Source organism: Macrotis lagotis, chromosome 5, assembly GCF_037893015.1.
Source record: "Macrotis lagotis isolate mMagLag1 chromosome 5, bilby.v1.9.chrom.fasta, whole genome shotgun sequence".
In the NCBI taxonomy this organism is placed as follows: domain Eukaryota; kingdom Metazoa; phylum Chordata; class Mammalia; order Peramelemorphia; family Peramelidae; genus Macrotis; species Macrotis lagotis.
The window spans coordinates 224,292,837-224,309,397 of NC_133662.1; positions in this window are offsets into that span (position 1 = coordinate 224,292,837).

A 16,561-nucleotide genomic window follows, 5' to 3' on the forward strand; every position below is an offset into this window, starting at 1 on the left:
AATTATGAAAAAGGAATCAAATGTCTAATGGTGTTCCCAAAAAGGGCAGCAGTGAAGTTAAAAACCAGAAAGCATGAACAGGAAGTATCTAAGAGGGAAACAGCATTAGGCTAGGTCATAAAAGATGAGTGTTATGGGCAGTAAAATGAGCTAAGGAGGAAAACATGATGAATGTTTTCTCCGTTTAGCTGAGTAGGCCCTCTTTCACCATACAGTGTGACATTGGGAACCTAGATAGAATTTAGGGCTACTGTAGCAGGATCTTACTCAGGAAATGTGAGGAGGCAATTCTATTGTAGGCAGCCAAATCTGAAGAAAGGACCAGTGCATGCCACCCTCCTCCTCATTCTCCAACACCTTATGAATTTAAGTATGTGGACTCTTCCAGATTTCTACCAAATCCAAAAGAAACAATTTTACTAAAAATAGAAAGGATAGATTTTCTAACTTTAAAAAAAGTCTTTCATTAAAAAAGATTTCTTGACCTTGGAAGGAGATCATGTACGAGAACAGATCTCAGAGAAGATATAACTTCAAGAAAGAGGTCTACTTTTTTTCATAACATGCTCTGCTCATTCCTCTACCTCACCTAGAAAGCACCACTTGGCCACTCTACATTCCATCCTTCCTTTAAGGCCCAGATCAAATGCCACCTCTTTTAGGAAGTCTTCTCTAATGCCTCAATTATCATTGTCTTCCTTCTTTTGGAGGGAGCTATTAAATGTGTCCCATTTGACCCTTATGGTTGGAACCAGGAGTAGTGAGTAGAAGTTGCATATAAGCCACTCTAGGCTTCATGGTAGGAAAATCTTCCAAATAATGCCAGTTGTGTAAATAGAGAATCAGCTGCCTCTGAAGGGGGTCAGTTTCTCTTCTTTAGAAATCTTCATGCTAAAGGTGGATAATCATTTATCAATAATGTTAAAGTGGGGGTTCTTTTCATGTTTGCATTAGACTGGATAGCATTTCAAGTCCCTATCAACTCTCAAATGTGATTCTGAGCTGCTAGTTCCTTAAGCAGCCAACTATCAATCATTGACTTTCATAGATTTTTGCCTTGTTTCCCTAAATGTAACATATATTTTCTTCATTTCAGACATAATGTTAGGAGCTGGGAATAGATTAGGAGGAACTTCTCACTACCATAGTCCAGTTGGCTAAAGGACCTGCTCATAGGCTTTACCAAGCAGGAAAATTAAATTTTCATCTCTAAGCAAGTGATTCTGGGACATATTTGGTCTCTCTGGGGTCTTCTCAGGCTCATTTATTGGATAAGAATATATGGAAAGTACATATTTGGATAAATTCAAAATAATTCAATGAGGAAAATAAGCTTCACAAAGGAAGTGACATCTAAGATCAACTTAAAAGTGACAGGTGTGAAGTGGGAGTTCCAAAAAACTTTTAATACATAAAAAAAGGAAAAAAAGTTTGGTTGGATAAGACACATAGAGATGTAGACTTAGGACCTACCATAGTCTTATTGTATTATGGATAATTAATTTTAAAAATTTCTCACAAAGGTTAGATGTCATTTCTTATCAACATATAATTAATTCCATTTGGATCCATTCTATTTGAACTCAAAAGTGGTCACCTCTAATATTCTTCATGAGATGACAGAAATGCACTAGAAAACAAACATCATCTTCTGTGACCTTATTCTGTTTCTTTTCCTTCCTTCTCCTTCCTTAATTTCCTTTGCAAGAGTGTTATCCTAACCATAGGTTTCCTTCAAAGTCATCTCAAGATCTCTTCACTCTCTCTGCACATTCTCTTTTGCTGATCCCCTTAACTTCCATGAATTTGATCAAATAGCTGAACTTGGAGTCACAGGACCTGAATTCAAATCCTAATTCTTCCACTTATCTGAATAACCTTAGGCAAATCACTTAACCTCTTTTGTCCTCAGTTTCCTCATTTGTAAGGGTTATGTGCCCAATAAAAAAACTGCAAGATGTAATGAAATAATGTGTTCCAAAAAATAAAGAAGCAAAATATGCAACCCAAAATGCCATCCTGCAAATCCTTATAAAAAAGATGCATGATAAATAAAAAAGGAGGCATTTAAAGGATCCTACAAAAAAATGAAACCTGAGCAGACTTTTTTTTTGTTTTTCAAATATTCCAGACAATCTAAATAAAAGAAATGTGTTTTTTAAAGGGGTAACTAGGTGGCATGTCAGAAAGAGTGCTGGGCCTGGAATCAGGAAAATTCATCCTAGCTTCAGCCACTTATTAATCATGTGAATTTGAGAAAGCACTTAATCTTGCTTGCCTCAGTTTCCTCATCTGTAAGAAGAACTGGAGAAGGAAATGGTAAACTACTCCAGTACCTTTTCGGTTACAAAGAATTGGATGTGACTGAAATACTGCTAAACAACAACAAAAATGAATAAGCAGAAAAAAAGGAAAGAATAAAAAGAGAAAGAAGTCTATGGGAATTAAAAACAAAATAACAGAGATCATTGAGAGATTTCTTTCTGAAAATACACAAGGAGAAATTCACTATCATATTAAATGGCAACAAGCCACTATCATATTAGATTTGCATACTCCCAATCCCTTCAAAACTAAATTAACAAAGGAAACAATAATTAAAATAAGGAAATATATAATAATAATACAATCATGGCAGATTTTTAATGTCCCTTTTTTTCCTTTATGGACAACCAAATAGAAAGAAAAACAAAAATGGAAAATATAGAATTGAACAGCTTGCTGGTTCTTTGAAAATACTAATAAATTTATAAACTAAACAAATTTAGTTGAGAGGACAAAATTAAATTAAAAAAAAGAACAAATGAAGTAAAATCACAACAAAAATAAAAGAAACAAAAAGAATTATCAGACCCTGCTATGAACAGATGCATGCTCTTAAAACCAAGAAAACAAAAAAATGGGATATCTTTTAAAATATTCAAAATAATGGAAGATAAATAATTAATATATAATCCAATCTCAGAAAAAGAAATCAAAGATGCCTTAAAGGAACTACCAAAGAAGGAAAAAAACCTGGATCTAATGAATTCACAGGAAATGTCTATCAAACTTTTAAAGAACCATCAGGGCCAATGTTATAAAAATTATTCTCAAAAACTGAAGAAGGAAAAAAGCACTCTACCATATTCCATTTATGAGTCAAATGTAGTCATAAAGTCTAAACCAGGGGGAAGGATAAAGCATAAAAGGAGAAGTTTGGATGAATATTATTAATGAATATATATATATATATATATATAGTCAAACCAGTTATATAAAATTTTATCAAACTATAATAATTCACCCAGGAGGAGATAAGAATTAGCTCTATTTGTTGTTAACATGACAGGTTATTTAGAAGATCCTAGAGAATCAACAAAAATACTAATTCAGACAATTAGTAACTTCAGTAGAATCACAGGCTATGAAACAAACACTCCAAAATCAAAAGTTTTTTTTTCTATATGAGAAGAATAAAATCCAAAAGATAATAATATAAAAGATTCCATTCCTAATAACTGAAAAATGTATAAAATAATTGGGAATCTACCAAAGAACACAAAATACTTGTAGAAATGCAATTGCAGGGGTGGCTAGGTGGCGCAGTGGATAAAGCTCCGACCCTGGAGTCAGGAGTACCTGGGTTCAAATTTGGTCTCAGACACTTAATAATTACCTAGCTGTGTGACCTTGGGCAAGCCACTTAACCCCAATTGCCTTGGAAAAACCTAAAAAAGAAAGAAAGAAATTCAATTGTGAAATGCTTTTTAAAGAAATAAAAAAACAGCTTAGCTTTCTGGAGGAATATTCAATGTTCATTACTGGTCCATGCCAACATAATTAAAATTACAATATTACTATAGTTGACTTATACTTTTAGTATAATACTAAGCAAATTAGAAAAGATCCTTTATAAAATGATAGATAATAACAAAATGAATTTGGAAAAATAAAAGATTTAAGCTACCACAAGAAATAATGAAAAGATTTAGGGGGAAAAGAGGGAATTGCACTTATATATCTCAATCTAGATTATAAAGCAAAGGTCATCAAAACTATCTGGAATTAGATAAAAATAATTGTGGGTAGAACAATGGAATTGAATAGACCAGGAAGAATCAGAAATAATGGAATCAATAAACCATATTTTATAAATTACTTATGAAATAACTTCCATCTGATAAAGTTGCAAAATTGAAATGTGGCAAACTTTAGATTTGGTTTAACACCTTATACCACATTCCATGATGTGTTCTTGTTTTGTATTTTTTTTTTAGGTTTTTGCAAGGCAAATGGGGTTAAGTGGCTTGCCCAAGGCCACACAGCTAGGTCATTATTAAGTGTCTGAGACCGGATTTGAACCCAGGTACTCCTGACTCCAGAGCCAGTGCTTTGTTCACTGACCCACCTAGCCACCCTACTGATGTGTTCTTAATGGATATGTGATCATATTAAAAATAAAAAAGTTATTTAAAAAATCAGATAATATACCTTTTACAATGGATAGAAAAATGTATTCTTAAGCAAAAGGGATAAAGTAATTATAAAAAGTAAAATAGGTAACAAATTACATACACAAAATTTTTTTACTTACACAAAATTAATACATCTAAGAGCAAATAAATCACATAACATCTTCAACAATGTCAAAAGAAAGAAAAACTACAAAAATTAAAAGTGAATATTGCAATATTATAAATAATAAGCATAGTTTGAAAGTAGAGATATGAAAAATATAGGTACTGTCCCATTCACAAATGTTTAACAATCAGTTCTCTGAGGAGGAGGTGGGGGATATATATGAATAACACACTAAAACATAATTTATATAATTAACATTTCCTCCATTATTTTATTGTCTAGATAATCTGAAAACTAGGAAGTTAATTTCTAGGCAGAAGATTTGTAGTATTTGCCTACTTTCAAGCTGTAAAAATTTACAGAGAAAAAGTCCACCCAAGATGAATTTAACACACTCCAGTTCCTACACTTGTTGAATGGGAAGTTCAAGAGTGTGATATGTTGCATTTTTAAAATTTTTAATATATTCACTATATTTTCAATATTCAAATTTTTCAATATATGATGCAATATTGATTTGCTTATTTTTCCTTTTTTTTTAAAAGATAACATTTGTTAAATGGATTGGCTCTCTGGAAGGGGGAGTAATACTGAAGAAAAACTTGGTTCTGTTAAAAAAAATTACTTTATAGTATGAGACTCTTACCCAAAAAAGAGGGAACTGGATACTCTGAAATGAAAACATTTGCTCATTCTCTAAATAATGATGAAAATTGATTTGCAGATACCACAAAGATGGGAGGAATATCTAACATCATTATTTTACAAGAACTTGAATAAAAGTGTTATAACAATGGACAAATCTAATGAGATAATTTTAATAGGATATCTGTGAAGTCATACACTTGGGTTGAACAGATCATCAGCAAATATTCAATATGATGTGGGTAAATTGTCATCAAATAGACACAGACACTCACACATTCATGTTTATTGTAAGTTATAAGATGTAAGTTCCTTTATTTTGAATCAGGACACTAGTGGAACTGGGAAGGATTGAGTTAACTACCATATTTCCACAATATCAACCAGGGCTGTTATGAGCAGAGAAGCTATAGAGGATGGGGAGTTAATTCAGTTTCCAGGCAGAATGATTTGAGAGCCAGCTGTGGACCAGTTGACCAATATAGAATATAAAAACAGTTTTATGACTTTAGTAAAAGAGCTGCAGAGACTACAAGGAAACTGATTTTTAAAACTCTTTTGTTGGCAGCTTTTACCTCCTTTTACTTTTGTGGAGTGGTTTTTGTTTGTTTGTTTGTTTATCTTTTTATCCCTTCATAGATTACCTTTGACCAAGAAGTTGTTGGATGTTTTGTGAAGGTAATTGTTTACCTGAGTCCTCCCACTCTGAATGATCTGATCAGATGAAAGTTATACATGTGCAGTCATGTAAAACATTTCCATATTAATAATTTTGTCCAAGAAGACTCAAAAAAAGGAACTGATTTTGTTTTAAACTTTTGCTTTTGCTCCAAACCTGGAGTCAGGAGGACTTGAGTCCAAATCTGACCTCAGATACTTAAAGATTGCCCAGCTGTGTGATCTTGAGCACGTCACTTAATCCCATTGCCTTAAATAAATAAAATTTAAAAAAAAGAAACTTCTGCTTTTGTTTCGGAATCTTCCATTGGGATTTAAATGTTTGTTGATGGAGTATTCTCCTCATATGACAAAAATATGGGGAGCTTAGTGGATTGCAACTTTAATAGGAGGGGCGCAGTGAATAGAGCACTAGCCCTGGAGTCAGGAGTTGCCTGAGCTCAACTCTGGCCTAAACACTTAATAATGACTTAGCTGTGTGGCCTTGGGCAAGCCACTTAACCCTACTGCCTTGCAAAAACTAAAAAAAAAAAAGCTTAATAGGAGGCATCAGTGTGATGTGGCAGCCTAGAAAGCTAGTAAGTTCTTGGATTGCATTGCGAGGTATAGCAAGTCTGTCCCCTACGTAGGCAACATAAGGGTATTGTTATGTGACTGAAAGAGAAAAATAATCACCTTGTCGAGCCGCTTCAACTCCCTAGTCTTTTTTAAAGGAGAATCAAATCTCTGAGGTCAGAGGCCACCACTAGGATCTCCTCAGAGAGAGCGGTACTGGGTTAGAATTATATCTGTCTAATTCTTTGAATATTATGACTCTAGAGAGGATGGAGTTTTCAGGGTCAAGTTAAACTTCTTACACCTATCTATTAATGGGGGAAAACGTATCCCAAGGTCTATATCCAAGACTGTTTTCTTCCTACCAAATACAAGTTTCACATAGCAAAAAAAGTCCACTTATCTAAGTCAATAACAAGACAAAAATCCAAAAAATTATACATATATATGTATGATTCATATGCACATATATTTCTATATATCTATATACATATGTGTATATATAGGGAAAGTTCTCTGAAGTCTGTAGTATAGTAAGCTGAGTATGAGGGAATGAATCAAGTTTTATATATTGGCCTCTTCGCAGAATCTTTTTTTCTTCAGAAATCTGAAATAAGATTGGCATTATCCATCTTCTCTCTTGAAAATAGAATTCAAAAGACCATAAAGCAATTCAATAAATCAAAGAAAATTAATTGCCCAGATCTCTCTTTTCTTCTGCTGCTGCCAACTTTACCCAATCCTCATGCAGGTGCAGAGTATTCATCTCCACCAGTTAGAAGAGAGTCCCATGGGGGCGGCTAGGTGACGCAATGGATAAAGCACCAGCCCTGGAGTCAGGAGTACCTGGGTTCAAATCCGGTCTCACACACTTAATAATGACCTAGCTGTGTGGCCTTGGGCAAGCCACTTAACCCCATTTGCCTTGGAAAAAACCTAAAAAATATATAAATAAGAGAATCCCATATCAATGGGCACTGGGGGGGTCTGGTCACAGAGACCTGACTTCCAGAAACAAAGAGGTGATGGTCCCTTTGTCTTCTGAACTAATAAGATCATAGTTAGAGTATCACACCCAGCTCTGAAAGTCTCAGTTTAAGAAGAATATTGAAATATTGGAAAATATCCAGAGAAGCATGGCTATAAGTAATGAAAGAGCCTGACTTCATTTATTGCTATATGAAGTTCAAGTGTAGGAATTTTGTATTTAGCCTTGAGAAGAAAAGATTCATGGGAAATAACTGTCTTTGGGTACTGGAAGTTCTACCCTATGGAATCCTTATTCCACAGCAGACTTGTTCTTCAGAGATGTAGCTTCAGAGATGAGAACAAAGAATAAAGGGTGAAAATTAACAGAGGCAAATTTGAGTGCAATGTAAGGAAAAGCATCCTAGTAAAAAGTGTTGTTCAAAAATGGAATGATTTGCTTAAAGAAGTAGAGAACTCTCATTCACTGGAGATTTTCCTTTTTTTCTTTAAATGAAATTTTATTTTCCCCAATTCCACATAAAGACAATTTTTAGTATTGATTTTGCTATTAATTTTGAGTTCCAAATTGTCTCCCTTTCTCCCTCTCCTCCTTCAGACAGTAAGCCATTTGATATAGGTTATACATGTGCAATTATGCAAAATATATTTCCATATTATTTATGTCAAGAAAGAAGATGCAAACAAGAAGAAAAAACATGAAAAATAAAGCAAAAAATGGTATGCTTTGTTTTATATTCAGACTCAGTTCTTTCTCTGGAGGTGGATAACATTTTTGATTGTAAGTCCTTTGGAACTGTCTTGGATCATTATATTGCTGAGAATAGCTAAGTCATTCACAATTGAACATTGTACAGTATTACTGTTCTCCTGGTTTTCTGCTGAGTTCACTTTGCATCAATTCATTTAACTCTTTCGAGATTGTTCTGAGATCAGTCTGCTTGTCATTTCTTATAGAACAATAATATTCCATTGCAATCACATACCACAACTGGTTTGGCCATTCCCAATCGATAGGAATCCCCTCAATTTCCAGTTCTTTGTTCCTAGAAAAAGAGCTACTGCAAATGTTTTTGTACAAGTAGGTCTTTTCATTCTTTTTTTAAAATCTCTTTGGAATACAGGTCCAGTATTGATCTTGCTGAATCAACAGGTATGCATTCAAATGGAATTTTCAAGCAAAAATTAGATGACCACTTCATGGGAATGTTGTAGAGGGAATACTTGCCCAGCTTCAGGTTAGACAAGATGACCTTGGAGGCTCTTCATCTCTGAAATTCTGTAAGTGTTCTCTATCCACTGAAGCTTGTTAGACAGGTCCAGCATAGGCTCACTAAAAGGATGATCTCGAGAGAAACTCTGAGACATCTAGTTCAATTTCCTTATTTTGCAAATGAAATCCAGTCCAAAAAAATGTGACTTATACACTGAAACATAGGCAGCAAGAAATAGAACCAGATTTTCAACCTAGATGTTCTGACTCCAAGTCAACAAACATTTATTAAACATTTTGCTCATTTCAAGAAAATGTGCTAACCATTAGAAATTCAAGCAAAAAAGAAATTTACTTCCCTCAAGGATATTACATTCCAGTGAGATAAGGTAACATATAAAAACAGGTATATAGGGGTAGTGGGAGGAAGGAGAGAAGAAGGTTTCCTTGAAGACATGATAGAAAAAAAGTTCAAAGAATCAGAATTAGAATCCAGAGAGGAATAAAGAGGTGACAGTGGATGCCCTGGACACTTTCCTTAAAATGGAGCTTCTAGGGAAAACATACCAATCAGAGGAAAAGATTAGTGTAGAATGATCTTTTGGATTGTGAAGACTGCAGAAAGAAATCTAGAGAGTGAGGAGTAGAGAATCCAGAGAGGAATACAGATGCATTCTAAATCTAATAGCCTTTCCATTATGATTTATTTTTCAACTTTTTGTTAATCTAGTTTGAGTTAATTAGTTTATCATATAAATGCCAATTAACATTCCATCTTTTAAGGATAACTTTCCTAATCTCTCTTAAATCTAGTGCCTTCTCTCAGTTATTTCCTATTTATTCTGTGTATGAATTGCTTTACATATAGTTGTTTGCATGTGTCTCTTCCACTAGATTGTAAGCTCCTTAAGGACAAGAACTGTTTTGGTCTCTTTTTGTATCCCAAGTACATAGCACAATGATTGGTAGATAATAGATGCTTTATAAAATTTTGATTGAGTGTGAGTGATTGGCTGTACCAATATAAAAGTGATTTTACTGATAGAGGAAGTTCATCCAACTACCATACCTGCCTGTCCTACATCTTTCCAAAAGTTTACCACTGGGATCTGCCCCATGTTTGAGGGCTTCAAGTCATCCATGTGTCATCCCTCATTTTCATCATATGAACATTTTGGCTTGGCATACTTTGCTGATCTCCTTTACTCTTGTTCTTCATTGGTATTCTATATTGGTTTTATGTGATGACCACTTCACAACTATCATGCACCTCTACAGGATCTGAAGTGATCCTGCTTGCTTTTAATTGGCAACAGTAATCGAGGAAGCCTTGCCATACAGCAACACAGGGAAAATATCTGTATTGGAAAAAAACGAGTCTTTGTTGTTCTAGGAAGTTTACAATCAGAGAAAGTATTTCCCAAAAGCAATCTCATCAACTTTGCTCTTCCTGTGTAATTCTAGGCTGAGTTCTTTGTCACAGATATACATGTTTGGACAAGCTCTATAGAAGCTGAAATTTTGATAGAGGATATTTTTAATCCATCTAGTTTTTTCTGTGTAGATGAAAAAGCCAAAAACATCTTTGAATAATTATATATTTCTTCTCAGATATATAATTTCTTGGACTCCGTTATATCAAAACAATAAAACAGGAGCATCTTGGAGGATACAGCTTATCTACAATGAATTCATCATTATCCTGGATTGTGAGCTAAACCTTCTTCAACACAATGGTGCATATACTTTTGTTGTGTTTGTATATTCCTGTTCTCTGCTTCAACCAATGTTTATTATCAGAGGGTCATGGAACAAGATAATTTCTGTTGTTGCATGTTCCAGTGACTCTTGAATGGCTTTCCTGGATGGGTGTAAGAAATCTTGTGGCAGGGGCTGCTAGGTGGCGTAGTGGATAGAGGACTGGCCCTGGAGTCAGGAGTACCTGAATTCAAATCTGACCACAGACACTTAATAATTACCTAGCTGTGTGGCCTTGGGCAGGCCATTTAACCCCATTTGCCTTGCAAAAACTAAAAAAAAAAATCTTGTTGTAAATAAAATAAGGCAGCAACTTGATTGACCAAATCATTTTTTTAATTGACCCACAATTAGCACAATAGGACTTCATATTCTCTATATCTTTCCGATTGGGAATTGCTAAAGATGTGGCCTATTAACAAATACATAATTCAAAAGCCTTCTTAGTCCTTGATAATACTGTCATTAAGGATACCTTCAATTTGTTATGCATAGATGACCCTCATAAAAATTTTATATAAATGATATAATAAGAATAAAAGTCCATAGTTGACATTTTTATAGTAATCTTTTTAAAAAGTTTTGAGATTTTTTTCCCATGCCTTTGGAATTTACTTTATTTAGATTTATGACAAATTCATCCCTCAATATTCTCACAATTTCACTTTTAACATGTTATATATATATATATATATGTACTTGATCCTATCTGCCCTTTCTTCTCATCTCTCTTCCCTTTAGTGACATTTCTACTTTCTGTATTAAAAACTTCAGGAACTATGATGTCAGAGTCTTAGTTCAGTGGTTCCATTATCCTTGAAAGAGAAAATAGTTCACCATAATAATTTTTTAATAAAAGAAATATTTATTTTTTGTAATATTTTTTGCAAATCTTTTCCATTTTTCTCCTCTTTACCTCTTGTCATTCTTGAATATCCTTAGAATGCCTTTTGCTTACTATCTTTGCAAGAGCTTTCTTTAGACTATTTTTATCCTCCACTGCTGTTTTTGTCTTCATTAGATATCATTGATCATAATTTTTTGTTGTATTTTAAAGAGTTTACAAATGAGTTTATATTCCAAGGCAATACTATCTTTGGCAGTCATGTCTCTTTTAAGCAAGTAAGTAAAGTGTTTTTTGACTAAAGGTGATGCATGGGATCTTTTGCTTTCTTTGCTGTAGCAATGAATTTAGTTAATAGTCTGTATCAATGTTATTTCTGTTTTCCATTTCCCATTTTTAATAGGTTCTTTAAATAATTCAAGTCTAAGTCTTCTTAATTGTATAACCATATTTTTCTCATTATTATTCTTTCTTCTTGCTTATTATAAATTCTGGTCTTAGCTTTGATTTATTAAAGTTAACAAATGATACAGGAATAACTTCCATGTCTATTAAGAAGTCTTTCCTTGTCTATTATAATGTAACCATTTTCTTTCTTTATAATAATATAATAATGTTAGTGGTTTGGGATGATCCTGGTGTTCATTATTCCCTACTAATTTTTTTCCTTAATAAAACATATATAATGTGGATGGATAAAATTTCTCTATAATCTATATTTTCAATCCACCTCATTTCTTTATCATGAACCAAGATTTCTCCTACAGAACTATCCATTCTCACTTTTTCCCACCTTTGCTCATTAAGTGTCTATATATCTATATACATATGTATATATAGGAAAACTTCTCTGAAGTCTGTATTATAGCAAGCTGAGTATGAGGGCATGAATCAAGTTTTATATATTGGCCTCTTCCCAGACTCTTTTTTTCTTCAGAAATCTGAAATAAGATTGGCATGATCCATCTTCTGTCTTGAAAATAGAATTCAAAAGACCTTAAAGCAATTCAAGAAATCAAAGAAAATTAATTGCCCAGATCTCTCGTTTCTTCTTTCGATTTTATTTAGAAAGTCTTATCAAGGTTTTCATAGAAATTATCTCTCTTTGTCTTGGTTTCCTCATCTGTAAAATAGAAATGATAATAATACTTACCTCCCAGGGTTGTTGTGAGAATCAAATGAAACATTTTACAAAACATTTCACAAACCTTAAAGTGCTATTTAAATGCCAGTTACTATTACTATTACTACTACTACTGTTATTATTATTATCATCATCATCAATGGCTATTAGATTTAGGAAATTGGGATTCAAATTCCAACTTCAATGGATATTGGATTTCTTCAGACTTCTGCTTCTCACACACATCTGGTGTGAGGTGCTGATAGAAGCATAAAAGTAAATAAAATAGTGATGGATGTGAAAGAAAATAATAATATTATTGAGATAATTTGATTAACTAAATATTAATTGTCAAATATTCCAGTTTTCTTATTAAGTGTCTATTGACTGGGAATTATCTTTTCTTGACTTCTATAATTCTCTTCCAGAGATGGCATATTTCTTATGTCACAAGTTCTCCTCATCTCATGCTTCTTGAATTGCATTGCACAAGAAAGACCTAGTTGTCACCAGGGACACATATATTTTTCTATTTAGCCTGCCTTTGAAGTATAAAATAGCCTTCTCCTTCAGAGAGCCACTACCCTTGTAATAATTATCCCAATTGGTGCCAGAATTCCCAACTCAATTATTGACTGTAAAGTTCCCAGTTTTCTGGTATTCCGGTAATCTCCAGTAATCAATAATTTAAAGTATAGGGTGATACATAGTCATTTGGTCTACTAATTCAGGACCTGAAGTTTTTATATATCCCTCTAATAAACCTATAATTGCAAATCTCTCATTTTTTCCCCTGTATCCTGGCTTGAATTCAAGTTTTGATCACTTAGTCAACACAATGGGCAAGCTCATTTGGGAAACTTATTTGGAAAGTTTCTTCAGCTCCAATGGTGAATTGCTAGAAGTGTAACTGCATTTTCCATCCTACCCACTTCAAGGGAAAGAGACTAGACTGTGGTTCTTTTGTCATGGGGAACTCCTGGGTAAGGAAATACCCTCTACCAATTCAAATTACTACCTTTTTTGCAACTTTAGAGTCTCAAAGAGGTTCCTGGAACTCTCTAGAATTCAAAGTTAAGTAACTTGCCCAGGGTCACACAATTAGTAGGTTTAGGAAATGAGACTTAAATTCAGCTCTTTCTGGTTACTAGAAAGAAGCTTTCCAAAGGCCACATAAGGTTAAACATTGGATAAGAAGGCTAAATCATTGTATATAGTTAACATGAGTTATAAGTCAGCTTTGAACTCTTTCTCAACTATTTTTTTTTAATTAGGCAACAGTCTTAAGTGACTTGCCCAAGGTTACATAGCTAGAGGACAGATTTGATCTTAAGTTCTCCTGAGTTCTGGGTCAGTGCTCTATCACTCTGCCACCTACTGCCCCCCAATTGTCCTTTAAGAGATTAGCTGTTGAAGTTCCCCGCTCCCTATTAAAAAAACAAAAACAAAACCCTGCCCCACTGTTTATTGAAAGCTCTGTATTTACCATACCACATTGCCTCTCTCTACAACAAAATCTCTTCTAGTATCCTTTGTTCCTAAAGCAAGACCTTCTATGCTTCTAATCACCAAACAACACCAACATGAATAATTGTCTGAGTTTGAAATCCTTGTCCCTTTTCCCAGGAGGCTTTGACAAAGATATTTTGCTGGGGAACTGTGCAGTCTGAATGCAGACCAAAGTTTGCTATTTTCAGTATATATTATGGAGGTTTTTTCCCCCATCTCATGTTTTTTTTTTTCCCCTTTTTTTGTTTTGATTCTTCTTTCAAAACATGGTTAATATGGAAATAAGTTTAGCATAGTTATACCTATATTAGATTGCTTTTGGAAGGGGGGAGGGAAAAGGGATAGAATGGAGGAAGAAAAATGTGAAAGTCAAAAAACCTTAAGAAAAATGATTGTTGAAAATGATCTTGCGTGTAGTTGGAAAAAAATTAATTAAATTATAATTATATTAAGTATTATTAATGGAAATATGATAATTAATGGTTAATAATAAAATTATAATTAGAAAATTAATTATTTTAAAATTTAAAAAGATATCTCAGTCAGATAACTATGGAGTTTGAATGCAGACCAAAGATTACTGTTTTCAATTTTTAAAATTTATTCCATTTGCTTTATATATTATTTTCCCTCTCATGATTTCTTTCCTTTTTGATTTTATTCTTCTTTCCCAGTGTGATTAAAATGGCAATGTGTTTAATATAGCTATACATGTATAATCTATATTAGATTGCTTTCTATCAGGGAGATGGAAGGAGAGAGAAAAATGTGAAACTCAAAACCTTACCAAAAATAAGTGTTGAAAATGATCTTTGCATGTAATTGGAAAATAATTTAATATAAATATATTAATTATTCATTAGTAATTAATGAATAATTATCAATAAATCATGATTTAAATATTTTTTAAAAATTTAAAATTCTGACTGCAGATCAAAGTTTATTATTTCCAATTTTTAAAATTTGTTTTATATATTGTTTTCTTCCCTCTCATGAGGGAAGGAAAAATGTGAAACAAAGCTTTCCAAAAAAATAATCGTTGAAAACTATCTTCATATGTAGTTGGAAAAAAGAAATGTTAAAAATATTTTAACAATATTTTTAATTTAAAAAAAAATTTAATGAGATCTTGTTTGTGAAACTATGGAGTCCAAATGGAAACCAAAACTTAATATTTTTTAATTTTTAAAATTTGTTTTATGTATTATGCTTTCTTTTCTCTCATTTTTTTTCTTTTTGATTTGATTCTTCTTTCCCAGCATGATAAATATGAAATTATGTTTAGTGCAGTTACAATTGTATAGCACATATTAGATTGCTGAGGGGGGAGAAAAGGAGGGGAGAAGGGAAGTAAGGAGAAAAATGTGAAACTCAAAGATTGTTGAAAATGATCTTTGCATGTGGTTGGCAAAATAATTTAATCAAATTATATTAATAATTAATAATGAGCAATAAAATTATAATTAAACTAATTAGTTTAATTAAATTTTTTAAATTTAAAAATTCTAAAGGAAAAAATATCTTGATCAGGGAACTATGGAGTCTGAATATAGACCAAAGCTTACTACTTGCAAGTTTTTAAAATTTGTTTTATATATTATGCTTTCTTCCCTTTTATATTTTTCTTTTTATTTGATTCTTCTTTTCCAATATGATTAATATGTAGATATGTTTAATATATTTATACATGAATAACCTATATTAGATTGCTTTCTGTTGGGGGAAGGGGAGGGAGAAAATTGTGAAACTCAAAATCTAGCAAAAAAAAAGATTGTTGGATATTATCTTTGTAGTTGGATATAGTTGGGAAAATGATTTAATTAAGTTATATCAATTCATGTTCAATAATTAATGATTAATAAATTATTATTAAAATAATTTCAAAGATGACTTGCTTGGGAACTATGAAGTGTGAATACAGATAGAAGTTTACTATTTTCAGTATTTAAAATCTGTGTTATAAATCATGCTTCTTCCCTCTCATACTTTTTTCTTTTTGATTTGATTCTTCTTTACCAAAATGATTAATATGGAAAGATGTTCAGCATAGTTATACAAGTGTAACTATATTAGATTGCTTTGGGGGGGGGGAAGGGGAGTAGGGAGAAAATGATTAATAAATTATAATTAAAATAATTAAGTAAAATAATTTCAATATTTTTGATTTTAATAATTTTTTAAAAGATCTCTCACTTGTGGAACTATGGAGTCTGAATGCAAATGAAAGCTCATTATTTTCAATTTTCAAAATTTGTTTTATATATTATGTTTTTCCCTCTCATGTCTTCTTTCTTAACATGATTAAGTTCAGCATACTTATACACATAGAACCTATATAAGATTGCTTTCTGTCACAGGGAGGGAAAGGAGAAAGAAAACTATGAAACTCAAAAGTTTACAAAACACAATTGCTGGAAATGATATTTTAATGTAATTGGAGAAATTAAATTATAATTATATTAATAAATAATGGCTAAGAAAATTATAATTATAATAATTAACTTAATGATTTTAATGATTTTTTAAAATTTTAAAAATTTAAAAATAAAAAAATAACTCGCTCAGGGAACTATGGAGTGTGAATGTAGAACACAGCTTATGATTTTTCAATTTTTAAAATGTCTTTATATATTATGTTTTCTCCAGTCTTGTGGTTTTAATTTTCTTCTTGATTTGATTCTTCTTT